A 27,717-nucleotide genomic window follows, 5' to 3' on the forward strand; every position below is an offset into this window, starting at 1 on the left:
TGTGTATCTCAACCCCCCTCATCTGTCACATGCCCCCAGATCCCTTAGCCTGTGCGTTCTTTAAGAAACGTGCCTTCTTCTGTAGCGTAGCATACACCTTATGCAGCTTCACCACAGCGCCACGATTACCACAGGCCCTCAAAGAAGATTTTATTTAATGAACTCATCTATTGATTCCCTTTTCTTAGGAATGTACCCCATGTGGATAAACCCCTAGCTCTCATCTTTTTGCAAAGCTTTACTTTAAACTGAGTGGTTGTTTATTTAGGGGTTAGTTGGCATTACCATCTGTAGAAGTATTTGAAGAGGACATTTTCAGGCACCCTTTGTCAATCCTTTGGAATTTTGTTTTATCACAGAACCAACACTGGGTTGGATTCAGAGGACGTGGCTTCTAGATCCAAAGTGTTTGACTTGGTAAATTTTGCTATACCTCAGTCTCCTCATCTGGAACTTGAGGGATGTCCCCAAGTTTCTTTATGACTCTAAAGTAACTCTACAGTTTCCCATTGTTCCTTACATACCTGCGGTCCTTCAGTTTCCTGGGCATCCTCTCCACATTAATTACTTTTAGTTTTCTAAGTCCTCAAAACTGCAGCGTTCCTCCTTGTGTAACAATAAATATTTAGATCTGTTTTGCACTGAATAATTTATCAAGAGCCTTCACAACCAGAATTGCATTTGATTCTGATAACAATGTTTCCTGGTAGTTATTATTGTGCCCATTTTAGTAATGAGAAAACAGATTCAGAGGGGCCCCGCGAGTATAAGTAGTGTTAACTGTGGGACCCATATCTTTTGACTCCTAGTCTAGTGCTTTTTCTGCTGTGCTAGAATGTCAGGAAAAGGACATGGAGTTGTTAGTGATGGGAAAGCCTAGGAGGATCCACGTTTTGTGTGTTTTGTACAAGATCATAAATTAGTTTTTGAATATGTATTGCAGGTCTGGCTTGCTCTCTAAAGAAAAGCAGTAGGTTCGCTTTCCGGTGCCTGCCCATGCAAAGAAGGAAAAAAAAGTCAACTGTGATGACAAAAAAGTATTTAAGCCCTCTAGCCTCCTATTTTCTATGACAAACTCTGGGATCTGGTGAAGAGTGCTTTGAGAACTATTGCTTTTTTCTTTGTTTGCTTTGTATACATGTTATACTGTACAATAAAAAAAGTTAGAAAAAAAAGAAGAAGAAAGGCAGTAGGACTCTGAGACCACACCACCTTGGGTCTCATGATGGCTTGGTCTTACAGTTGATCTCTGGAAGTGAAAAGGAGACGCTGAGTGGACTCTCTTACATTGGTTATATTTTAAGGGAAATGACAGGCCATGTGCAAAAACATAGGTCATACAAAGGTTTTCCCTCTCCCTCTCCCTCACTGGCTTGTCCTCTTCTCCCCAGGCAGCCTTTCTGAATAGATGCCTGGCAAGTGCTTTTAGAATGGCTCTCCATGGAGGGGCTCCCTTAGGGATTATCAGTTAATCTTCCTAAGATTTTGAAAAGTGACTCAGCCAATTGGCCTCTACTCCTTTATTCTTTCTACTTTTGAGACTATTTTATCATCATCACCATCATCGATGATCCCAGGGTTTTGAGTTGCATAAAACCTAAGGCCATCAGCCTAGCCCCTAATGCTACCCAGATGAGCGCCCACTTACCAGTATTTACTGTCGCCCGAGTAGGGAGACCTTTTGAGATATTTTTTTCAGGTCAGTTTAATGTGAGCCAGGGGCACGATGTTCAGGGAGAAAGCTTTCCTCAGGCTCGCAGAAGAGCAGGCAGTGAGGAATGAGTGCGGAAACAATTGAATTTAGCAGCAAATTTCACAAAATTAATGATCATTAACTCAATTATATTTCAAATGGGCTTTCGCCCACACAAGAACGAAGTCAATACATAAGAGAAAAAAGGAAGACTGGGAAGGAATGAAAATGAGCTGCGTTTGAAGAATCTAATGTTCAGTTGCCTCATCTTTTCAAAATTCAATTGGTTAACTGTTATTCCCACCAGATCTCACACATGCCAATCAAAAAATGAGAGAATTAGAATTTCCCAAACATCAACACACTTATCAGACAAATGAAAGGACCCAGGAACTTGGGGGGAAGGGGGGAAGGTAAGGTGGGGAAAGGAAGTATCCCACATTACCCCTCTGAAAAAATAGCACATCCCATAGCAATAGTGCCTCCCTAAGAATTGCAGGTAACTACTTCTTTTGTCCTTAAGCAAGTTCCTTATTCTTTCCGAACTTCAGTCATCCCAAATGTAAAATCAAGGCAGTGTCACCCCGCCTCGTAGAACTCTGGTGGGCAATAAATGAGATAATGCGGGAAAATACCCAGTCCTGTTCCAGAGTGGGTGATCAAGTAGAGATACCATTGTATTTTTATTGCTGTTATTTAATGCTCTGTCACTCTCTAGGTGCGTGCCAACAGCTAGAACCAAATCTAGTTCTGTGTGTCCATAACTGGATATTTGTGGGTCGATATCTGAATATCTGTGTATCAGTACCTAGAACCAGGAAACCTGCCACCAATTCTTTTACCCGAGCTTGTGGACTAAAAAGGACTTATTTGCTAGTAAATTGCAGATCAAAGAATTAGGAAAGCAAAAACACTTCAGTTTTCCAAACTACACATTCCAACCAAGCCTTTCAGTTGGGGAAACAAGGCCCAAATGCTACTAAAACAGTATAAGTGCTAAAGAAGATATATAACTTTGCATAAAATATATGAAACATTAATATGTATATATGGTTTTAATTGGCAAATACATTTATACACCTTATATTTTGACACCTTTAAATGCCTTTATGGAAAGACTGCATGTGGAATGCTGAGCAATGTCCTTTAAAGATACCTGCATCCTAATCCCCAGAACCTGTGACTATGTTATCTCCCATGACAAAAGAGACTAAGCAGCTGAGATTAAAGGTCTTGAGATGCAGACATTACCCCGTATCTCAGGGTCTCTCTCTGAGACAGAGAGAAGAGAAAGAGAGGGCAGAGCATGAAGCAGAGTCAGAGAGAAGATACCTTGTTGCTGGCTTTGAAGATGAAGGAAGGGGCTGTGAGCCAAGGAATACAGGTGGCCTCTAGAAGTTGGAACGGTCAAGGGAACAGATTCTCCCCAAGAGCCTCAAGAAGGAACACAGCCCTTCAGACCTATTTTAGACTTCTGACCCCCAGGACTGTAATGGAATAAATGTGGGCTGCTTTAACCCACTAAATGTGTGCTATTCCAGCAGTCATAAGAAAGGAATACACAGCCAAATTTGTCATGACTCAGCATCTCTCACTGAGAGTCTTAGAAACACAAATTTCCATGTCCACTTCATGCATCTCCTTCTGGGCAAGAGTAGGCAACTTATTCCCCATGTATGCCTTGAAAGTCTGGAAGCCTTCTGGTCAGGAAGCTGTGATGATAGACTGGGGAGAAGTCTAGCAGACACTAACACAGCACTGCTCTCGTCGTGATTTTTCCCACACCTTCACAACTCAAGGGATCTTGAAACAAACTAGCCAGAGTTTTAGATACCTATCCTCATCTCCGCAATCCCTTGTTTACAATTCAGACGAGCTGTTTAACAGACCCGATTTCATCACAACTCATTAGAAACCCTAAGGCTCCTGGTCTCCAAAGCAATATGGAAATGCAAAGAACAATCACGGTGCCTAGTTTCTTTCCCATGGTAGCGGGTTTTGTTGTTCTGTTTTGAAACTCAAACTTTAAAAGCCATTAGCTCCATATAATTCCCAATCACTCAAAGTGCTTCTCTCTGCTTCGCCTATTTTTTCAAGAACTTCTGCCTACTTTCATTTCTCTAGCAAGCCGTTTCCCTCCCTTCCATTTTCATTCATGCTGGGTGTTAACTGATAGAATAATTCTTCTGGCAAATTAGGAGTCTAGTAGAAATCTTGCGTGGTACTTTGGATAATGCCTTGCCCATTTTATTGCGGTAAACATGATCCTAAAAGAAAATCTCCCAGGCTTTGTTGAAACATTTTATGGCACTACAAGTAAAGTTATGGATTCCAGGCCCTTTTGTGGGATTTTTTTAAAAACCTGGAACAGCTCCAGAAAGTGTGTTCTCTCTGTATTGTACATTTTCTAACTTGCTGTCCCCTGTCCATTTCCTCAAACCCTCAATCAATAGAAAGTTTCCCTGGCTCCAGCGATCTGCTCTGCTTTCAGCTCCCTGCCCGTCTGCCTTCCTGCCCTCCTTTTTCTCCTCCTCCCTACACCCCACCCCACCCCACCCCACCCCCACCACCTTCTTGATATTCTGTTTCTCTTCTTCTTTCTGTCTCTCTTTTTCAAGCTCTTTCTGTCTCTCCGGCTCAGCTTTTGGAAACAGGTTTCCCTCACCCTGGAATTTAGAGGGCTTAATACTTTGTTGGAGTAAGGTCGATTTTACACAGACACATAGTTGGTCAAGGTCTTGGGCGCTTTGTAAAGCCCCTGGAGAATTTTTAACACGGATATTGCAAATTAGCCATTACCATGTTAATGTCAAAGCTCACAGATGGTGATGCTGATGGATATACAGCCCCATTCACTTCAGAGATTAGACTTCAGACAAGGCAATACCCATGTGCACAAGAGAAAATAAATTATTAAATAAGGTGGCATCAATTTGCTAGAATGGCTCTTTTATAATCTTGGGTTTATAAGGTCACCTCCTACAAACATATGGGCAAATCAGAAATTGCATCCTGGGAGGCTTGAGAGGGTAGGAGCTGCTGCCTTGGCCTCTGCCTTCTCAGGCACAGCTGACTTGATTTCCTTGAGCTGAATCCGTTTTGTCACCGACAAGCCTTGCAACCTTGAGCAAGTTAATTAAACTCTCTGAGCCTTAGCATCCTCACCTGAAAATTCTGGACAGTGGTCATATTTGCCCCATAGTGTCGTTTGGAGAATTAAATGAGAAAGTGCATGGAAAATGCTGAACACGGTGTCTGCCCCATAATAACAGATGGTAACTATGATGAGTTCACCACTGGGGAAGTTGAAAGGGAACTAATCAATTTTAGCTCAGCCATGCTTACATGATCTAATTTTTAAAACACTTAATGGCTCTATCTGGTATGTACTATTACATCAGAGACGGAAGAGCCTGAGATGTTCTCCTGCTTGATCTGAAGGGAAGCAGGAGGCTTTCCAGATGAAAGAAACAGCACTCAATACTCAAGGCAAAGACAGCCAAAGCAGCATCCTAGCACCAATTCTCTGAACCCCAATCCCCACGGAATGATACAATGGGGCAAGATGTTACTCACTCATACAGCAGGCTTGCACCCCAGAAGAGGAACCCCCAAATTATGAGACCTTATAAACAGGCCACTAGCATATGTGCCCACTCTCCCCTACAAAGAGAGCCAGAGATGACTCATCAAGAAAATCACATCTGTCTCAGGAAGGACAGATGTTCTTCACTAATCACTAATCTGAGGAGATGTCTCTAGATCTCTCCAACTTAAGGGAGACACTATCTCTAGCTTCCAAGGCCTTTGCTCAGAAGACTGGACCATACTGAAACAGGAAAAGAGTCATGGAGAAGTATCTTCCAATTAGTATTATCTATATTTTACAGACGTTAACACCTATCTCAAGATCAGGAGTAGGAGATGCCAAGGCTGAGTCACTGTGCCAACACTGGTTCTTTAATTTGTCCCAACAGCCAATAAATAGTATTACTTACTGTATTTGTAAGACCCAAGTCTAAAGTGCTTAGTTACAGCTGAACCATGTAGGGAGGCTGGAGAAAGTCAAAACAGGCTATGAATCAATGAAGCCAACCCACAGAAATCTTTCCTGCAACTTACCTATTTCTTCTGGACCTATCACTTCCTTCTCCAAGACGACAGTTGATCTTTTATGCGTCTCATTTCTTCAGGGCATGGTTAAAATACTATTATAAATACATTTAGTCAGTGTCAATGGATGGGAACTTTCTAAAGAATTTGTATTTAACAAAAAACACTGTTCATAAATAATTTAACCCAAAACTTGTCAATCCCAATGGAAGGATTCATATCCTCCAATGGAAGGTAGATATCTTGTGGAAGGATAGGTCACACATGAAACACACTGCCAGTTAACAGCTCCAAGCATATTCAAGTAAGTTATTTTATTTGACCCAATAGAAATCCCAGGATAGACACAGCACAGAGGAGGAAATGGAGGGTTCATAGTTAAATGGCTAATTGGAGATTAAGTTGAGGCAAACTGAGGTCTGGACCCCGAGTCCTCAAATGTGAAGGATGCTGGTCTTTAATCAACTATTGCACACTCCCAGACCAGTGATTCTCAACCACTGCGGGGGAAGGGCCTGAGACTGCCTTCTTGTAAGAGCCATGTGGCTGGAGGTTCAAACCATGACCCCCTTTAGAGATTTTCCTCTCCTCTTGCAGCAACTGTCTGATGTGGGGAACCCCTGGGGGATGTTTAGAGAGAAAAATCTATGAGAAAAACTAGTCTAATTTTATAATTAATCCACATTCTTTCAAATAGCTAACAGAAATAATCTCATGTCAAGAGGTATATTGTCACGAAATGAACACAGGACTTGTTAGCATGGTTTATGCAGCATACGTGCAAATATGCATATTAGCATCTTTGGGTAAATATCACTCATTCTTGGCTTCCTTTTATTTAATCAGTTTTGGGTAATAGCTGTGTTTCCATTCATCTTTTTACAATGACAGCTAAAGGTTACAGCCCAGAATGCAGAAGTCTGACTGAAGTGTGGTGCTTTAATTCTAATAATAATGGAAAATACCTAATCAGCGAGAATACTTTTGGAAGTGATCGCTCAAGGAGAAAATTGTCCTTGATGATGTTAAGAGCTCTGCTAGGCTCTACCAATGGGCAAACCTGATGTACTTGAGAAAATCAGCATCAGATGCCATCAGATAGTTCTTCCAGATGCCATCTAAAATTCTCTCTCCTCTTCCACTAGTACAATACTCTATGCCTCACCACGTGTTTCATCTGAGAGAGGAGAGGAATGATATACATTTCTCTGCTCTGCAGTTTCTCAGAAGACAGAATGTATGATGCACATTTTTTTAATTGTGTATATTTCCTATAGCAGGAACACAAAACAGAATGCAAGGCATTCTAAATTTTATTCCACCTCTGTCTAATTTTAAGTGTATGCAGTTCTCACTTTGTATGGTAGTATGGGACTGCAGAATGGACCACGCAAGCTGAAATTGTGCAAAGTGATTTTAGCTTAATCATCAATGGGAAAAATTATGATGGTTTCATGGCCTATAAAAACCTTTATCACAATGCTAAAAACTCCTACTGTCAATTATAAATGTTAGGGAACTAAAAATTGTAAAGCTAATATTTATTTAGAACACTGTTACTTAAAACATTAGAAATACTGACAATTAAAGTACTTTATTTCTCTATAAAAATATATTATCACATAACTTACAATAGAAAATGAGCATCTTTTCTATGTCTTGGCAAATTGCCATGCTCCCTTTTAAGTTTGGATCAACTTCCAACATGTTATCCTTTATGCTTTCAGTGCCATGAACTAACTCTGAGCGTTCCTATAGCGTGAAGTTTTTTGCTGGCATCACCTTCTGGTGGAACCTCTTCATCCTTTTTGTCACAACTACTTTCCCCATCCATGTGGTTAAGTTTCACCTGCACCAAGCCCCTCCACCTCCATCTATGGATTCTCTCAAATGACAGCAGCCTCAATACCCCCCATGACCAGCTCTCTCTCCTGTAACTCCACTTATGTTGCATCACTTTTCACTTCTAGCATTATCACTCTATTTCTTTGCTGCATTTCCACCTTTGTGGACCCATTCTTCATTTATTTATCCATTTGTATGCTATCCCGTGGCTTTATCCCCAGGAGACAAGAAGGCAGTGCAACTACATGCTTTACTGTCCGTGCAGGAACTGAGAAGCAGATGTACAGTGACAGTCACCAACAGACTTTGAAAGAAGAATTGAGCCAAATGCCCAATGCACCAAATGACTAACCTGCTTAAAGTCAGTGAGCTGAAAGAACAACTTGTAAAACAATTACTTTGCCAAATGACCAATTGATTGAATTTGCCAAAATTACTGGTTGGCAAAAACCTTCATTGAGGGAATAGACTTGCTGAATATACTCAATAGAAATAACTATATCATGTAGGGTCATATTCTTCTTAACTACAATAAATTTTAAAAATGAGTAATTATGTTTGAGAATATATTCAATATACTCAGAATATTCAGTCTCTATAATTATTAATATAGTCAACAACAATTTCATTAATATGGCTTTCACAGACAGGAACATTAATGAAAAATATACTCAGGAAATAAAAGTTAAACCCTAAAATCCAGAATCTCTGACAAGTTCATGTATCTAGGGAAAATACATTAATTGACTAAACTCAAGAAGAACATCCTTAAAATAAGTATTCGGTACCCTTACAAACTTTGATGGATTCGCTATTGGTGATTTGGTCATTGTCAAATTAGTTCTTAGCAAACTGACTCTGGGTCAACTGGCTTTCAGTAAATTGTCTTGGAATCCACCTCTCTGCCCTTCTTTTCCTACCCTCACCCTCTCGGCTGATTTTGGGGTCCTTGTTGCGTGCTTCCCCATATGCTGCCCCCGTCTACCGTGGCAATTACAGCCAGATTTGAAATTTGTTTAAATGTCTGCCTTCCCCTCTCCACTGCAAGTTCCATTAGGTCAGAGACCAAGTTCACTTTGCTTGTGTCCCAGCACCTAGCACAAACAAAACATCAATTCAACAGGTAACATAAATTGAGCTCTTCCTCCTAGCCAGGCACCACGCTGGTAATTTGCATATGTCATTTCATTAACCCTTCCTGCAATCCTGTGATGTGGATGAAACCATCGTTACCATTTGATGAGCAAGGAAATGGAGGCTGAAGTCACAGTGCTAATACACAAAAAAATACTGAGTAAACGAGTATATGAACACAAATTCATCTGGTTCCAGAACCTACTAAGTCATATTTAGTGCTGCATAAACATATGTTGAATTAAATAAGCATTTACCAATGTCTGTTCCTAGAGCAGCTACTTAGGTAACTGCCATGTGCCCAGAACATCTGCCTGCATTGCCTCCGCGGAACACAGGCGGGTGTCCTTGCACTGGAAGAGCAGCCTGTGCATGCTCTGAGTATGCACCAGAGAAACAAAACAAACCCCCAGCAAGGATGCCCTGTGCCTGCCTGTCAACCTGAGCACTGGGATCTTTGCTAAGGCGGAAACAGAAAACACTAACACTTCCACAACTAGGTTTGCAACACAAACAGCAGAAGCCAGCCCCCACCTGGTTCTGCCTCTAAATTGCTCATGAGTGCATTTGATTGGTAGAACCCAAGGCACACCTGGAATTCTAACTGTAAGAGAGTTCTGGAATCGTGGTTCTGGCATTCTAGCCTAGAAGGAGGGTGGGATGGATGGTACAAGCAAGTTACCACCTTCACCATCCACAGTGAACTAATCCTGAGGTCATCCCATTGCCCTACCCTTTGCAGGGGAGAATGGTACGAGCATGTCTGATTCCTTTGTGCCATTGAACAGGTTCAGGTACGGGAAAGAAGAAATGGAACAAAGTAGAGTACTCTGGCTGATGTGGGTCCTAAATCCACAATCTTACCTTTGGTTATAAAAAGTACTTGACCTGTCAGCCTTGGCCCTCTGCTGTCACATGACCATATGGCTCATTCCCTCAGAATTAAATTCCTGATCAAATCTTCAGAGAGTCCTTCAAAGGATGACATATGGAATAAAGGACAACCATAACACAGAAAGAGGAACCCATTTCCACCACAACTGCAAAACAGCTGTCAAAGAGCACAACATGGAAATCTCTCCAGCAGGAGAGGGTGGAAAGTCACTCATGATGGAGTTGTTCAATGGGGAGAGAAAAAGAACCTAAAAAGCTGTATTTCCCAGAAGATTATCCAGAGAGCTCACGGAGAGTAAACTGACCATTGGTAGCACCATGCATGGCAAGAGGAATGCTCAGGGAAAGGACCGTGGTCTTCTGACCCAAGAAATCTGTCCCCTGCTGCAAGCCCCAGGACTACTCAAGACCCAGGCTGATCCTCTTGGAATGAAAAAGCCTTACAGAGTCCTTTCCTCTAGCATGGCCCATCCGCTCAGCTTTTGAAATTTAGATTTCTTAAAGGTGTAAAATTATATGTTGCATGTCATGTTTATATTGAAATTCTCCCCTGAATTCACACTTGCTTGGGGCCAAGTAGAAATATTTTTAACATATCTTACGCAAGGATGCATTTCTTCAAATACCTTCACTTAAAGATTAAAAGTCCCTAATACCCTTCCCTCTAGCATTTCCATAAAATTTAAGAGCAGGGGAAAGATAACAATGCAAAGCTACTCTCTAATGTAATGATGGGAAAACTAACATTTATTGAGTATCTTCTTCTTTCCAGGCATTGAGTTCAACATTTTGCTTGTATTGACTCATCAGTGCTATGAAGAACCTCTCTGACCATCTCCCATTGTACAGATGTGAAAACTGAGACAGAGACAAGTTAAGTAACACGCTTAAGGTCACAGAACTGGGCGGCGGTGGACACAGGATGCAGACCTAGATCATCATCACAAACTTAATCACTATCCTTTGTTTTATCACTCATTCTTTTTTCAGCAAACATGAGTAGAGTACTATGCTGCCTTGAAATTGTTATGGACCCCCAGAAAACCCATGTTCTTTTTCCTAATCCAATCTCATGGAGGCAGACCTATTGTTTAGGGGGGAACCTTTTGATTAGGTTGTTTCCATGAAGATGTGACCGATACAACTGTGGGTGGGACCTTTTGACTAGGTGGTTTCCATGGAGATGTATCTCTCCCCATTCAAGGTAGGTCTTAATTCACTTACTGGAGTCCTTTAGGAGGGAACCATTTTGGAAAATGCTCAGAGCCAATACAGACAGAGACATTAGAAGATGCAGAAAGAAAATGCCCCCAGGGAAGCTATTTGAAACCAGAAGCCAAAGGACCAGCAAACAGTAGCCATGTGCCTTCCCAGCTGACAGAGATATTCCAGATACTATCAGCCTTTCTTGAGTCAAGGTATCTTTCTCTGGATGCCTTAGTTTGGACATTTTTATGGCCTTAGAACTGTAAACTTGTAACTTAACAAATCCCCTTCAAAAAATCCTTTTATACCATTTCTAGTATATTGCATTCTGGCAGTGTCAGCATACTAAAACAAGTACCTTCTCCATTCTCCACAAGTGGAGGCAAAGATAAGGTCCAGTCCCTACTGTTGCAATACGCGCCTTCCAGTTGGGGGATTGTGGTACAGAAACAGGCCATCTGGCCCCAGGTCTCCGCTCTCCACAGCTATGTATCTCACCATTAAAGATAACTCCTTTGTTTTCATGCCTTTGGTTACTTGAAAGACGTTGCACTTTCCCATAGCAGTGGGTAATATTTCAAGTTTACTTTTGAAACTTGTTAGTTTTTCTTCCCCTGCTGGGAAATCGTTTCCCAGTAAGACTCCAAGTGTTTCAAAGGTATAATTTACACATGGATCTTAGCAGTGTATACCAGCTGGTGGCTTGCCACTCCTTTTGCTCTGCTCTTAAAACAATGGAAAGGGGCCAAGTGGGCATTTCAAAATAACTGAAATCCAGGGAAATGGAAATTAATTCAACTTAACACAAATATTTACCAGGGAGATTTTTAAATCTTACAAGTGTTGAAATTTTTGAGAAGAAAAATGAATTACAGTGGCAGAGTATATTTGCTAATGGTCTCTGCAAGTGATGAAAGTCAACTTGGGCTGGTTTAGGCAGAAGGAGGATTTATCATAAAGATGCAGGGATATATAAGGATGGGTTTATCAGAGAAACCAAGGGAAGGCAAATTAGAAGGCTGGGAGCAGGAACAAGAACAGAAAGGAGGGCCCATCCAAAAAGCTAAAACGTGTGTGCGCGCGTGTGTGTGTGTGTGTGTGTGTGTGAAAGAGACAGAGAAAGAGAGTTAGTTCATACATGTAGACATGACTATTATTAGCTTTTCCTGCTTCTCCATTCACAGGCAGTATTCGGTCCCCTTATGTCCCTCAATTTAAATGGCACAGTTCGTAAAACATGCAGAGCCGAACTGTCTTTCAGAACCGACTAATTATGTCCCTCAATTTAAATGGTACAGTTCCCGAAACATTCAGAGCTGAACTATCTTCCGGAACTGACTAATTCCCAGGAGAGAATTTCATTGGCTCAGCTCAGGTGATGAGTCTCACCTTGATCCCATTAATTTTAGCCAGGGTGGGCAAGGACACATGTTATAATCAAGGCTTCCCAGAGCGGTACTCACATATTTATTCTTTTTACAAGTATCTATTAAAGTCCTATGAGACCAGATGCTGGACCACAGCTGTGAACACACAGATCACTACATTCTGGTGGGCAGTTCTCAAAAGGCAAGGCTACCTTTCTACCGCACAAAGTCTTTAAGTCATAAAAAAAAATGTTTGAATCATGAAAACTCACTACCTTAGAGGGTTTCCCTAAGATTAAAATTCCTAATCCTGATCCTTTGCCTTTGTTCATTAACTGCTTTCTTTCAACATTTATTGAACCTCTTTTGTGTGATAGTTGCTGATATAGGAGCTGGGGGTGCTAAGAAAATACACACACCTTGGTCTTGAAGGGTGTCATGGTCAGGTTCATGTGTCAAATTGGCCAGGTGGTGGGATTTGTCTGGTTGGGTAAGTGCTGGCCTGTCTGTTGTGATGAGGACATTTCATAGAATTAAATCATGATGACATCGCTATATCCACAGCTGATTCCATTTATAATCAGCCAAGGGGAACATCTTCTGCAATGAATGGTACTTAATCTATTACTGGAAGCCTTTTAAGAAGGATTCAAAGGACACAGGCTCTCTTTCTACTTCGGCCGGGAGCCTGTCCTATAGAGTTCATCCAGACCCTCCATCAGAGTCATCAGCTTCACAGCCTGCCCTAAGGATTCTGGACTCTATGTTCCTGCAGTTACATGAGACACTTCTATAAATTTTATATTTACGAATACTTCCTGTTGTTTCTGTTTCTCTAGAGAACCCTAACTAAAACAAAGGGCTTACTTCCCTTGCTGGTGATTCGGACATATGAATAAAAATCAGCAAGACGTTTCTTAAGGTGCAAGGGAAGACATACATATGGAAAACAGTGGGGAACCAAGGGGCAGAGGCGTCCATTCAACCCTGGGGACCAGGAAATGCTGGAAAGGTGATTTTGTGCTTTCTACCTTTACAGGGAAGGCAATGGAAAGAATATCATGAAAACCTAAGTACATGGTGCACATTTGTCATCTTGGAAAGTCAGGTGTCTTGAGCTTCATTTTGACAATATGCTTTCTTCTCACCTTACTCAGAAAGGCTTTGAACCTCTCTCATCCCTCTCACCTTCTGGTGGGTCAAGGTCAAGAGTGTGGATGGTGCTGCTTAATCCTTCACAATTATTAAGTCCTCAACCATTCAGTGCTGGCTGGGATCTCAGGCTGGACCCCACTTTTGCGCTCCCAATGCTTCTCCAGAAAGGCCCATGTGTCACGCCTGCACTCAAGCAAAAGTGCCTAAAAAACAACTCTTTAAAACTGCTTCAGGGGTTCCTAAGATTTCTAGAAGTACATACGTGGATAAATGCAAACCAACTGAGACTTTAACCTAGCATAAATATATGTACTTGTAAACGGCTTGCAGGGAAATAGAAAAGAAGAATGGATATGTATGGGATTCATCAGAGCTAGTAACATGCACTGATGAAAATATCCTATTAAGTGACTAACACTGCTAAGTAATCAGCCTTAACTCTCAGCCTCTTCCCACACCACACAGTTCACTTATCATCTCATAAATGGCCTCCGTGGCACTCATACCATGACCTGAGCTTGCCAGTCATGGGGTAAAAGCAGTGGAGTGACAAAACACCACAAAGCATGGGTTTTTTTTTCTGTTTTGTTGTTGTCCTCATGGTTGGAACCCAGACATTACTGGAGAGTCTGAGCAGAATCATGTCATCAGCATTCAGTGCAGAAAACAAACCTGAGTGAGGCCAAAGATAGACAATGCCACGGGCCAGGCTGGCGAGGTAGCAGCGAGGGAAGGGGCCCGCGTCCTGAGGGCAGCCTGCATCTGGGTTTCAGAGGAAACACCTCACCATTCTAACTTTAGTAAATCCCAAGGCCAAAGGTGTGTGTCTCAGTGCGTTAATAATCCCCAAGTGACATCTGATGAGTTCTTTCAAAGACATCTCCCTTTACCCGGCACCCCCATGCCTGACCTCCATTGAATTACACACAGATCGAATGGAGGCCAACCACATGACTTTCCCCATTCAGGCTCAGCCCCTCCTGCTAAGCAAGAACCCTGACAATGTCAGATAATCAATTTGCACCCAGGTCTTTCTGCCAAAGCTGAACATTTTTGGTGTCTTTAGTTTTTATATCACTGGTCTAGAAAAGTTGGCCCTAACAAAAATAAACAGATAAAGGTTCCAGGGCGAAGTAAAATAAAGAATGTTTCATGGGCGCTGTGTATGTTTCCCAGATAAGCAGCTCCCAAATTGTGTTTTGCATTCTGTCCTCCTCTTGCCCTATACCATACAAGATTAATGTTGTATGTCAAAAGGGGACATTATCACTCACCGGTACCTGGAAGGCTACATCTGAGGTCGGGTAGCATGGTGCCTTGTAATGAAAGAGGAAGTACAGAACTGCCCTTCGGGACAAGAATGGCATTTACTGAGTCCCGGCCAGGTGCCAGGAACTCTCCTAGACCTTGTACTTGATCTTATTTAGTACAACTACTGCAGCTGCCATCACCTAATTTCATAGCTGAGTAACTTGGTCAAGGTCACGTAGTTGATACGTGGCCAAATCTGAATTCAAATCATGTTCTTTTCATACATTTGTTCACTCAAAGTTTATGTACTGAGCACCCACCATGGCTGTCCCTGGAAGGCTTAATGGGTACAAATACTCCTTTATATGAATTCCCAGGAGGCCTCACGGCAACCCTAGCAGTCAGTGATATTGTGACCTTTATATTGGCTACTACAGAAACTAACGAGGACAAATAACTTGCCCAAAGCCATATGGTAAGGAATTGATGAAGGTAACTTTTGAATCTAAGTCTGTCTGGTTCAGAAAGCAATGCTTTTAATTACTGTGTTCCAATTAATCCCTCTGAGATTCTGTTTCTTCCCCTACAAAATGGGGCTTACAGCTGCAAAATCACAATTGCCAAAAGGTGGAAACAACCAAATGTCCATCAACACATGAAAGGATACACAGAATGTGGTCTCCCCATATGAATCAAATATTATCCAGCCATAGAGAGGAAGAAAGCACTGATACATACCATGAGCTATGAGGCAAATGAACCTTGAAAACATTATGCTAAGTGAAGGACGCCGGTCACGTAAGGCCACATATGGTAAGATTCCATCTCTGTGAAAACCCAGAATAGGCAAATCCATAGAGGCAGATCAGTGGGTGCCCATGGCTGAGGAGCCTGGCATGAGTGCTGATGGGTACTGTGTTTCTTTGGATATGGTGATGGGAATGTTCTGGAATTAGATAGCGGTGATGGTTGTACAACCTCGTGAGCATATTAAGAACTACTGAACCATATACTTTTAAAGGGCGAGTTGTATAGTATGTGACTTGTATCGCAGTGAATAATAAAGAAAGAAATAAAACGAGGCTAATGGGCTTACCTCCCTCCTGGGATCACAGTGAGGATGAAATGAAGCGACTCCAGAGACACTGGGCACAGGAGCTAGAGACATGAAAAGCCCCCTGTGAATGGCACCTCCTTGAAAAGGTTGTAGGGGAAGAGCTGGGCCGTGCAGCACAGCTATCTGCCCCTCTCCTTCCTCCAGGGAAGCTCCTCCCTGTGCCATCTGCCCTCCCCACAGACTCCTCCCAGCACTGCACATCCCTTCTTGGGGGGACTGTGGGTCCCCCATTGCAGCCTCCCATCATGTCCCAAAGCAGATGAAAGCACACCAGCCACCAGGGAAGCGTGCTGGGCACCCAGGATGTGCCGAGGCCCAGAGAAGGCCCAGCCATGCTCCTTGAGGCTGGCCAGCTAGTGTCAGAGAAAACGAGGGTCTTCTGGCCTCGCTGGACCACCGAGTTGTGCTGTTTTACTCAGGAACTGGGAGCAGAAGACTTTTGTTCTGGTAAACCGAGTGAGCCATAAGCAGCCCATGCTCTCTGCTCTCTCCTGTAGCTACCAGGCCCTGGCTGGACACCAGGCTCCTGAAACCGGTAAGGCCCACAGTCCTGGCTCTCAAGGCCATGCAGGCTGGGGACAAGAAAAGCCATGGAGAGAAGCTGGGGGCGGTCACTGCCCTTGAGGATTGCACTGGTTTCAGGGGAGGGTGGCACAGGAGGCCACAGGGTGGGCACCCACGGATGGGAGGAAGGACACAGTGGAGAAATGCCAGGGCATGCATTTATCTTAACAGACCTGGAGAGGAGAAAAGAAAGGGCTTTCCTTGCTGAGGGAAGATGAAAATAAATGTGGGAAAAAGTGAGCATGCATGGGATATCTGAGGGATTGCAAAGACATCAAACACATCCAGCTCAACAGTTCTCCAGGAGACAAAAAAAAAACAAGCCAGGAAGAGATGAGGAGGGTCGCAGAGGCCCTGCTGTGATGCTTGAACTTTACCCAAAATATCATGACAATTTCCTGAAGGATCTGACGGAAGGAACGCCATGATCAAAATCCTATGTTAGAAAAATAACTCTTGCAGTGTGGAACAAACAACCAGGCCATCAGAAAAGAAAGGAATTCAGGAGGAAGAGCAGGTGGGGAGAAGGTTGGGGGAGGCCAAGTTCATTTTTGGGTCCTTTTGAGCTGACTATGCCTCTGGGACTGGGGGTGGTGCTTTCTAGCAGGTGGGACAGCTGAGTTTGGCGCACAGGAGAGAAAGCGAGGTGAGAGAATGAACAATGCCAGGTGGGAGAGGAGGCATGAGTGACGTGGAGAAAGAGCAAATGAGGGACAGAACAAGACTCAAAATGGGCTGCGGTGGTTATTCCCCAAAGGGCTGAATTCAGGGTGGTGAAAGCTGAATGGGGCTCTCCATCCCGAGTATCCTGGAGAACCACTGTTGCAGGTCTGGGGTTCAAAACCAAGCACTTCTACTTCCCAGCTGCAGAAGTTTTTAAAGACTTCTGTGCTTTCTCCTCTGCCCACAAGCAGAGCACATCACCCATTTTCGAAGCTCCCCCTGCACAATTTTCAACACCAACAAAGGTTGGGATGGGCAGGCCTGGAGCAGGCACCCAGAAAGAACCTGATATCAGCATCATCATCAGCGCAGCCCTCCAAAGTACTCATGTGTTCTTCAGGCTTTATTTTTATGTTGAAAATGCTGTCATCTTTATTAAGATGGTGGCATATATTGCACGATTTGCACGGCCTGTTGCATGCAATTGTGACTATTGCTTCACATTCCTCCATGATGCTGGAGGCCGAGCTAAGCCCCCGGTGCAATGTCCCTCCAATTGTCTTGGGAAAACGGTGAAGTCCCTTTCCCGCTTCCTTCTCTCCAGCTTAGCTTGTCCTGTCTTCATTGGGCAAATGATTCTCCAGCAGCCTAAACAACCTGGGAGCAAGAGTTTAAAACTGGCCATATTTTGAAATGTCACCCCCAAGCAACTATTCCATTTTTCTGAAACTTGTGTCTATTTAGAAGAAGAAACACTAGTTTAAAGCATTGCTTGTCTCAACGTATCCAAACTGAGCAGATGCAAAGGAATAGGTTCAATCAGTGTTTAAAGGAGAGGCCCATGAAAGAGGCATTCTGATGTGACTGAGCGCTTAGCTGCCTTCATCGTAAACCCGAGCCTTCCTTAAATACCACTGACCAGCACCTCCCCTGGCCTGTAGGTTTCATCAGAATCAAACAGAGCTCCAGCTTCCTTCTTCCCTTTTGCCTGAGAATCTTGAACTGGAAAACACCCAGCCATCTGGTTCCCCTTTGAAACATGCCGTGTATTATAATATACACTCACATGTGATAAAAGAAAATGTCAAAAACATATGGTGGGAAGGTCCAAAGGTATTTGAATCATTGCACCAAGAGCCACTTTTAGCTCATTTTTTCACATTGCCAAAGTGAAAAACAAAAGAAAATATATCTGCAGCAGTGTATGTGTTTGCCTAGTGTGACTACACTCTTAATCCGGTCTTTTGATGTTAAATCAGAAAGTGACAAGAGAGGCCACCGGCCCATAACTCAGCAGGTTGCTCTGGGTCTCCCTGGCATGCTTCTCCACTATGAATGGCGTGTCGGCCAGCACATGTTGAGACAACTCTACAGACTGGTTTAGCTTGGGAGGGAGAGGAAAAGAAGCAAGATTGGGAAAAGGCAATGATGTCAATCGACATTCGAGAATAAACTTGGAATATGTCATTGGTAACAGAGTCCAGCAAGAGTTAGAAACAGGGTAAGATAATGGGTAATTGGAGCTGAAGGGATACAGACTGTGCAACAGGACTAGATACAAAAACTCAAAAATGGACAGCACAATAATACCTAATTGTAAAGTAATCATGTTAAAACACTGAATGAAGCTGCATCTGAGCTATAGGGTTTTTTTGTTTTTTTGTTTGTTTGTTTGTTTTTACTATTATTACTACTTTTATTTCTTTTCTCTATATTAACATTTTATATCTTTCTCTGTTGTGTTGCTAGTTCCTCTAAACCAATGCAAATGTACTAAGAAATGATGATCATGCATCTATGTGATGATGTTAAGAATTACTGAGTGCATATGTAGAATGGTATGATTTCTAAATGTTGGGTTAATTTCTTTTTTTCCGTTAATTAAAAAAAAAAAAAAAAAGATTGGGAAAAGGGTGGAGGAAAGAGCATAGCAAGCTCAAAGAAGCTCCATTTCCCTGATAAGGATCAGGATACCTCAGCTGACATGATTTACTATATCCGCAGTTTCTTCTACCTGCATAGATAACCTGGTGCCACGTTTTTCAGAATACACGTTTTCCAGTTCAGTAGCAAGCAATGACACCATGATAGGACTGATTTACCTTGGTTAACAAAGAGAACAATGTGTATTTTCCCAATGAAATATCTAATTTACTTCCCAAAGCAGAATCTGCATTTGTTCTCTCAGCCCAAGACTGCTAAACCTTGTGTTAACATTTTTATTGAACAATTACTTACAGAGCTACATGCCAGGCAGGGTTCCAAGGACTTGCAAATGTTTTAATAGGATAGAAATTTTGTAATCCTCAAAACAACCAAATTGCATAGGCATAATTACTCTTCTTGTTTGCAGATGAGAAAACTGAAGCCCAAAATTAACTTGCCTGAGGACCCAAGCCAGTAGGGGGCAGATCTGGGATTTGAATCCATCTCTAATCATCTTGTTGGAAATAAAGAAAAGAGACACACTTGGATCCCTCAGGTAAAAGGAGGCATCTCATAATGCATGTGAGCTGGTTGGAAGGAGCCCTGGATCCCGTGAGCTCCAGTCAGCAGGAGGGCCTAGAACTCTCTCTGCCCTTCTCGGTGGCCTCAGGGTCCCTCTCTTCCAGGCTGTCCACTTCTCTCTGCCTGTCTGTGATCCTATGCCACCAGCTTGCTCATGTCCCCCACGCTTCCTACTCTTCCTCACAAATCCTCTCTCCTTTAGCTTTCTACTACAGATTTGTTTTTTAATCCAAATTCTCAAAAAAAAATTAAAAAGGCTGGTAACTCCATCAAGCCAGGTCCCTGCGTAGTTCCCTGTACAGCCTGGCCTTGCACTCCTTTGAGTCAAGTCCACCCCTACCACCTGGGCTAATTAGATAAGCACATTAACTAATCTCCAAAGAGGACTCCCAATACTTCTTTCCACCCCTGTATTTGCACAATGCACCTCCCAGCAAAAAATGCCTCTATTTCCCCTCCCCTACCACCTGGGCTGGCCTTATGATATGCTTTGGCCAATCACATGCGGCAGAAGACACATTCTGGGACTTTGAGTCCAGCTCTTACTGATCCTGACAGCTTCCATTTCCTTCCTTCTGGAAATCAGCCACCAAGATGGAAGTCCAATTACCCTGACTGTAAAGAAGGCTGAACCCTTACACCATGTTCTAGGGGGGACCAAACAGCCACGTGGACTTTCCAGCCCAGCTGCCAGGTGACACAGCCAAATCAATGACCCTCCCAGTTATTCTTAGAGCAGAAAAACCATGCATCTGAGCCCTGCCCAAATTCCTGACCCACCAACTGGAGAGAGAGAGTAAACTCTTGTTCTCTCAAGAGTCTAAGTTTTGGGCTACTTTGTTACTCAGCAAGAGATAACTGAAACGATGGGCTAGGTTGTTTTTAATAAGCTACATTAAATATAACACTTTCAGAATATGGAACTGGGAAAAGGCAGTAGCTAAGAGAAGCCTACCAACAGGGTCACACGTGAAGCCAGGGAGAGACAGAAGCAGAGACTGCTGGCAACAAGAGGAGGTGCCTTTCCCCCCACTTCCATCAGTCCTACCTCACTGCACCTCTCGGAGACAGTTTGAACAAGCCTGGCTGGCCCCGAGGGTGTTCACTGAGGGCCCTGGGCCATGGCCCACGTGGCCAGCAGGAGCCTGGCTGGCAGCTGCTTCACAATGACTGCCACCAAGACCCAGTCCTACGGCCACCAAAAGTCCAAATGGGAGGCCTGCGTCTGTAGTTCACCTGTCACCTCCACCCCCAGCTGCACACACTTAGTGACCCAACTACATTTGGGACCCCACGCTAGCAGCCCAGGATACAAAGAGCTTAAAACTCCAAGGCTGACACCAATAAGGCGAATGCGGGAGGCTGATAAACACATAAGCCATGAGTGCTAACGCCAGGCAGCACTCACAGAAAGGTAGAAGAGCTGTTTAGAAAAACAGGAATTTGGGAACTCAGTTAAGATATCGGGGCCAGTTACAGGGGTGCCTTTCGGAGTATGCAAGAAAGAGCTACAGTCTAAAGAGCAGAACCTGGAACCTGAGAAGGCCAATTTCAGTACACTAAGGCCTGACTTTGTAGAAAATAAACATTTACATGAAGCTACTCAAAGTTAAAAAAAAAACAAAAAACTTAGGTCTAGATTAATGTAATTATATATATAAAATTCCTGCAATTCTATGCTTCCAAAGTCAGCAGCACGGGCGGCCCAGAAAAGCAAAAGAGCCAGTTAACTGGGGCAGCAAGAAGACGGTCTCTTGAGGGATGCTGAGCTGGGCCTCAGAGAATGTGGAAATCAGGTCCAGTGACCCTTCAAAGCAAAGGACTTTGCAGGCAAAGTTTCTGCCAACCAAGCTTAGAGTGGACACATCTCCTCGGTGTCTTCTAACTTTCAGGCAGCAGCGCTGGCCCAGCTCCCAAGCAGAGAGCTCCCCGAGTCCACCTGTGCAAGCACTGCCCAAAACATGGTACAATAATGTACTCTGGACAACCCTCAACCAACAGGGGTACTCCTGAGGCATCTTCTACCTGGTTCCTTGTGAGGCCCTGGTGGGAATGAACCCCAGTTGCCCATTGAGGTGACCTACTCATTAACACGCCCTTTCTTGGCATTTCCATGCTTGCTTCCACCTGCTCCCTCCTCCCCACTTCCGTTTCCTGGGATCACCTCCCAAACACTCTTCACCTGGGTCCTTACCTCAGGGATGAAGAGCAAGAGACAGCTGGAAACTAGGGGTAAGAAAAATGATGAGGTAATGAAGGAAGATTACGCACTTTGGGTGACAAGTAAGCAGTTGACTGAAGCCAGAAGGCTCTTTACAAAGACAAAGGTCCCCTGTCCCAGGAGGCTCTGTGGCTGACCCAGCTTAGAGAAGACTCTGCCCTCCAGGCACTGAGGGACTGAGCAGGGGTGCTGAAATCTGAATATTCCAGTTGGGGACTCTTCAAGAAAGTCTACTCTTTTAAAAAAGGAGACAAAAAGAAATGAAGCGTTAATACATAATCACACACAACACTTGGCTGGATCTCAAGCACATTAGGCTGAGTGAAAAAGTCATGTCCAAAAGGGTCACTCACTGTATGATTCCATTTATATAATGTTCTCGAAGCGACACAATGACAGTGCTGCAGGATGTAACAGCGGTTACCAGGGAACAGGGTCGCGGGAAGCGTGTGACTATGAAGGGGTGACATGAGGAAATTCCTTTGCGCTGACAGAACACCGCGTGGCCTGCCCACGATGGTTACTCAAGTCCAGTCACATGATGAAGTTTCACAGAACCAGCCACCAAAAACACAGAAACAAAGAGTAATGTATGTCAAAACTGTGCAAGCTGCCAAAGGCCGGTACCTGAGTTAGCAGCACTATGCCACCAGGACTTTCCTGGTTGTGACAATATGCCTGTGTTTATGTAAGAAACCATCCTCATTGTGGAAAGGGGGAAGCACACAGGAACTGGGTCCTGTATTATTTTCCCAACTTCGCATGAATTTGAAAGGGCTTCAAAAGGAAAAAAATTATAAAATTGAAAAACATTTTGAAAAATTGAACGCCCAAAGCCAAAACAAGTGGCGGGGGCATTGGGGGCTACAGCCAGCTTTTCCCTTTCTTCTTCCTTGAACAGAGGTTTTGGACACATTTCTGGAATCCAATGATGAATAAATGAGATAATCCACATCGAGGGCTTGTCCACTATGTGCAGAGTAAGTGCTGTCAGTTATTACGCTGATTATGATTATTGTTGACAAACAAAACAATACAGATAAGCCACTTAGCATAGACACTGTGCTAAGAGTATACTGAAGGAAGACTACTGCTTAGGGTAAGTGAGAGACATGATGAATGAATAGTCTAAGGCTTTTCCTGTTCCTGTTTCCCCCTTGCACCAACTGCTACAGAGACTCTCAGCATGGCTGAAGGGGACTGCATTGAAGTTGGGGGACAGAGGACCTGATGGCACTGACCAGGAAGTCCATCTCTAACTGGGGCATCATCGAGTGAACTTGACACAACAACTGAACGGCCCCTGATCCTGATGAAAAGTGGAGCTGCCTGCCATATGCATGGCTTCCCATGGAAGGTTCTGGATCAGCCATGTAGGGGCACACGTGTGACTGTGAGTGCCAGGACACAAGCAACTATAGAACGAGAAGTCAAACAATGGGATGGGTAGTTGAGGCCAGGTGGTAAGGAAAAAGCTAGCAGCTACCTGATGGGAGAATTGGTCCTTGGGAGCAGATGGTAATATGAGTGGGTTATTGAGAGGAAAAAGGGTTTGCCTGAGAGCTGGCTGAGTCTTTTCACGTGAGCAATTAAGCAGATCATCAATGAGACATGTTTACCTATAGTCTTTAAGGTATTTTAACATCCTAAATTTTAAAGAAAACTTAAACTTGTTAAAGTTGTCAAATTTTAACTTAAAATGTTCTCAAAGATGTATGTATATTCCATCATTACCTCCCTTGAACAGATTCCTTTTCAGCAACTTAAGGGGTGAAAGTTCAACACAAGTCAGGAAGAGCAGCAGACAGAGGGAATCCACAATGGAAACGCCAACAGAAGGCAGGCATTGTGCTTTTCACAGGCTTCAAAATAGAAACCATTTGACCCCAGTGGCAATGGCACCAGAAAAGAGTTCACTATGGACCCAGAGGGCCTGGAAAGACAGACAATCAAGGCCAGGTCAAGAGATGTCAAGGCAAAAAAAAAGAAAGAAAGAAAAAAGCATCGGAACTTAGAGCAGTGTTTCCCCTACACTGAACCATCTAAGGCTGATCCCACTTTGCAAAGGAAAGCGTCAAGAAAAGAAAAGGGGCAAGTTTGGAGCTGTCAAAATGTGCCTGGCTTAAGTCCAGGACAAACTGATTGACATGGTAAAATAGTCAATGATTTGTGAAGTGACATGTTAGAGCAAAGGCGATTAGAGAACCAAGAATAGTGTTACAAGCAGTATTAAAAGAGGACCAGCTTGGAACGCAATGCGGAAACAAAGTCACACTGCTCAGCATTCAGCCCAGGATCCAGCTCATAGCACTGACTCAAGGAGAGATTGCAGTCTTTAACTGACCCCCATTTGTTAACACAGATCCCCAGGGATATGAGTCAGCAGAGCCTTAATCCTCAGAGTTTAGTCTCTCATGAGAAATCCTGCTAAGCATGGCTTCGGCTCTCAGAACCTCCTTTCAATATGACCCATCCAGGGTGATCCTGGGTCAGAAAATAAAGCATTTGAACCCACCCAAGGATCTGATGTCTAGGTGGGAAAGGCGACCTCTAAGTTCTAGGGCCCTCAGCTCAGCTAATATCAAACCAACACTGGCTCATTTGCAAGGCAGGAACTCAAAAGACTCCATAAGGTGTTTCACTTGTGGCTGCAGCTTGACAAACCCAGCAAGGAGAAATTATTTCTCAATTAGTCCTGGGACAGTTTCTGATGAATGGACACTACAGAAACAAGTTCACTTTGCTAGAGAAATGGGACTCATGTGGAAGAGACCTGGAGAAACTCATGGAAGATCTTACTGATGACTGCATGAGGTCACCTAGCCTCGTCTATATCCACGTGCCCTCGGGAGAAGTTGTTTTTCATTTCATGGAACGAATGCCAGTAAGAATCCCAAGAAAATGCATGAGAGTAGACTTCCAGGGTTCCCAAGATATTTCTCTTCAAATAGGACAAGGAGATGACCATAAAGAAGACAGCAGCAACATTTCTGTGAAAACCAATGATGTAAATGACAGTATTACCAGGCAATCAAGTACCTTCCCTGGTTATTATTCAGGAAGATAATAGCCATCAGCTTGAAGAGGGAAGTGTTTCTTGGGAGAATGTACAGAACCCCAGAAGAACAGGGCTTGGCTCCCCCAGATTCCAGGAAGAATCCCTAGGAGAACCCTCTTATCAAGATGTCCCCATGGAGGTGGACCACAGTTTCTCCCCAGGCCAGACCAAGCCACCCCTGAGCCTGTCCTTTCCCAAGCCACCCCTGAACCTATACCTACTGACCAAAGCAATGAGGGAAAAACCAGAAAGAGTACACAGTCACCCCAAATCATACAGATGTCCCAGAATCTTTAGATATTTCTTGCAACTAGATGCCCACCAGAGAAGACACAGGAATGTGAGACCATTTGTTTGTGCTGAGTGTCAAAGGTTTCTTCCAGACATCAGACTACACGTGCACCAGAAGATTCACGCAGCAGATAAGCCCCTCAAGTGAAGCACATGTGAGAAATCCTTCAGCCACAAAACCAACCTGCAGGCTCACAAGAGAATCCATGCTGGAGAGAAGCCCTGGGTGTGTTCCCTCTGCCAGAAAAGCTACACGCAATCACCCACATTCCACTACTACGTGCAGACCCACCAGAGAATTCATCTCAAAGGTGATTCTGCCCCACCAGAAGCTTCCCCAGAGGCTGCCCCCACATAGGATATATTTTATAATTATGCAGTACATCTAATATTTCCTGCAAAATGATAATTATTTTAATTGGGAGATATATACAGATTGGTTGCTTGGGTAGAATTACTAGTTTCTCCACCCTCCTTTATTATGTGACACCCTTATTCAAAGATTAAATTTTCCTGAGGAAAACTTCCAATAGAAAAAGAAACAAAATGAAGGGAAAAAAAGAGGACCAGCTCAATTTCTGATACATAGTGAACACTCAGTGAATATTAATAAAAAGAATGGATGAATGGACAGATGGATGAACACGGATCTGAAATGTAAGGATACTGTGTTTCTAATTCTAATACTGAAGAATGACCCTAGACATTCTCTTTAACTTTAAGACAAAATTATCTTGGTCTTATTAAAATAATAAAAGGTGAACTCTCTTCTAGAGATACTGAGAAAAGACAAAGAAGCCCACGTGAAGTTCATAGAAACCTGCATGTCACATACACCAAATTATCTCTTCCAAAAGTAATTGCTGCACCAAGTTAAATAGGCAAACATTACTGGTACCTAATAATACTAAAAGTTTGAGAAATACATGAAGTGGAGCTATTCCACATTGCAGGACTGCAGAAAAACTAATAACAAATTCTCTCACCTGGCTTTAAAGCAAAGCCTACAGAAGTCATTCTCAAAATGATAAGATTTAATTTCAGTCTCCAAATAAGATTCCACAACCTCCTTCAGTATTTGATCAGTTTAAGGATTTCTCTCTATTGTATCTTAACCTCCATCTAAGCTCCTAGAGATGGAGTTTTCTGGTCATCCTCTTCTGGGTAACAACCACTCATATAAATCAATATCACAATGAAGATTTCTCTAATCTTCTCCAAGATCTATAAACCCTAGTCTTCTGCTTATGCATGTAGATCTTATAATTCCTTTTTAAGTTATTTGTGGCTTTCTTATCACCCTTTATAAGTTCTCTTTATCTATTAAAAGGTGGTAATGTGGGATTTCCATAAAAGTTTACTGATGCATGTGTCCCCTCAACAGAGTGAATATGGCTTCTATAAGCTTAATTTCTGTTTCAGTGACAAGAAAAAAATAAAAACATAAGTTTGTCAGGTTTAATAATGATCAAGAATCATGACATTATACATGACATAGCCCAGTTGAAACTTCTTTAAGGGAAAAAGGAAAGGGAAGTTTATTGATTCACGTAGCTAGGAAGATCAGGTTTGCTTTTAACTGAAGGTGTGCTTGGTCCTGGCATTCAAACAGTATCCCCCCTCTTTCTCCCTGGCTCTCATTCCCCATCCCTAGGTCTGCCCCTGCCCCCAGCAGAAAGACAACCGTCCTTTCTCCAGTCACACACACACTGTGACCAGGTGAATAAGGGGCTATAATTGACCAGCCTGTCTCACATGTCTTTTAGGCCTGAGATGCAAGATCCTGCAATTGATTACCTCAGCAGAATGAAGTTAACTAGAGGGATGTGTCCCCAAAGGACAGGGCAGGTGCTATTAGCAATGCATTCCATTGTCCCCAGAGTAGAGAGCACCGATGGCTTAAGAAGTATTATAAAATGCAGCATCAAATTGTCCAGAAAGCCCAATACAAGTGAACTGGCACTAGTCATTCACACATTCTCCATTCATGTATTCAATGACCCTTTTAAGCACCTACTGGTCATTAGGCATCATGTAGACACTATCACAGCACACCATTGACTGAAGGAGAAAAACAGAAAAATCCACGGCCATAACCTCATTACCCAGGATGGGAAGTACTATCACAGTGGCGGTCATATGGTGGTGTGAGAGCACAAATAAGGCACTTAAACTAGCCCAGAGAAATCAGGGAAGACTTCCAAGAGGAGGTGATTCTTCAACTAAGACTTAAAGGATGAGAGGAGCACAAAGGGGCATCAAGGTAGGGAAAAGCACATAGAGGTAATGCCATAGACAAAGGTATGTGGTAGCTTGAGCAAGGAACAAAAAGGATGGAGGAATAGTATGGTGAGAAATGGGACTTGGCAGCTCAGCAAAAGCCTCAGGTCATGAAGTCCCCTAAATTCCTTGTGAGATGTTTGAATATTGCCCTAAAGGTGTTAAGGACACATTCAAGAATTTTAAGTATGCATGTATCATCAATATGTGTTTGAGAAAGGTCACTATGGCATCAGTGTGGGTATGGATTATCATGGAATCAGGAGTGGAAGTCACCAGGGAAAACACTGAGAGGCAGTTCTGACAAGACGTGGTAAGGAATTGAAGTGACGGTAATCATGGAGAGGAGGCCACGTA

The 27,717-nt window shown here is 43.2% G+C and overlaps 1 pseudogene; it reads left to right on the plus strand.

Moving 5' to 3' along the window:
* The first annotated feature begins 24,164 nt into the window (after positions 1-24,164).
* On the plus strand, positions 24,165-25,438 carry LOC143672154 (zinc finger and SCAN domain-containing protein 4-like; annotated as a pseudogene).
* Positions 25,439-27,717: the final 2,279 nt, after the last annotated feature.

This window comes from Tamandua tetradactyla, chromosome X (assembly GCF_023851605.1).
Source record: "Tamandua tetradactyla isolate mTamTet1 chromosome X, mTamTet1.pri, whole genome shotgun sequence".
NCBI lineage: Eukaryota > Metazoa > Chordata > Mammalia > Pilosa > Myrmecophagidae > Tamandua > Tamandua tetradactyla.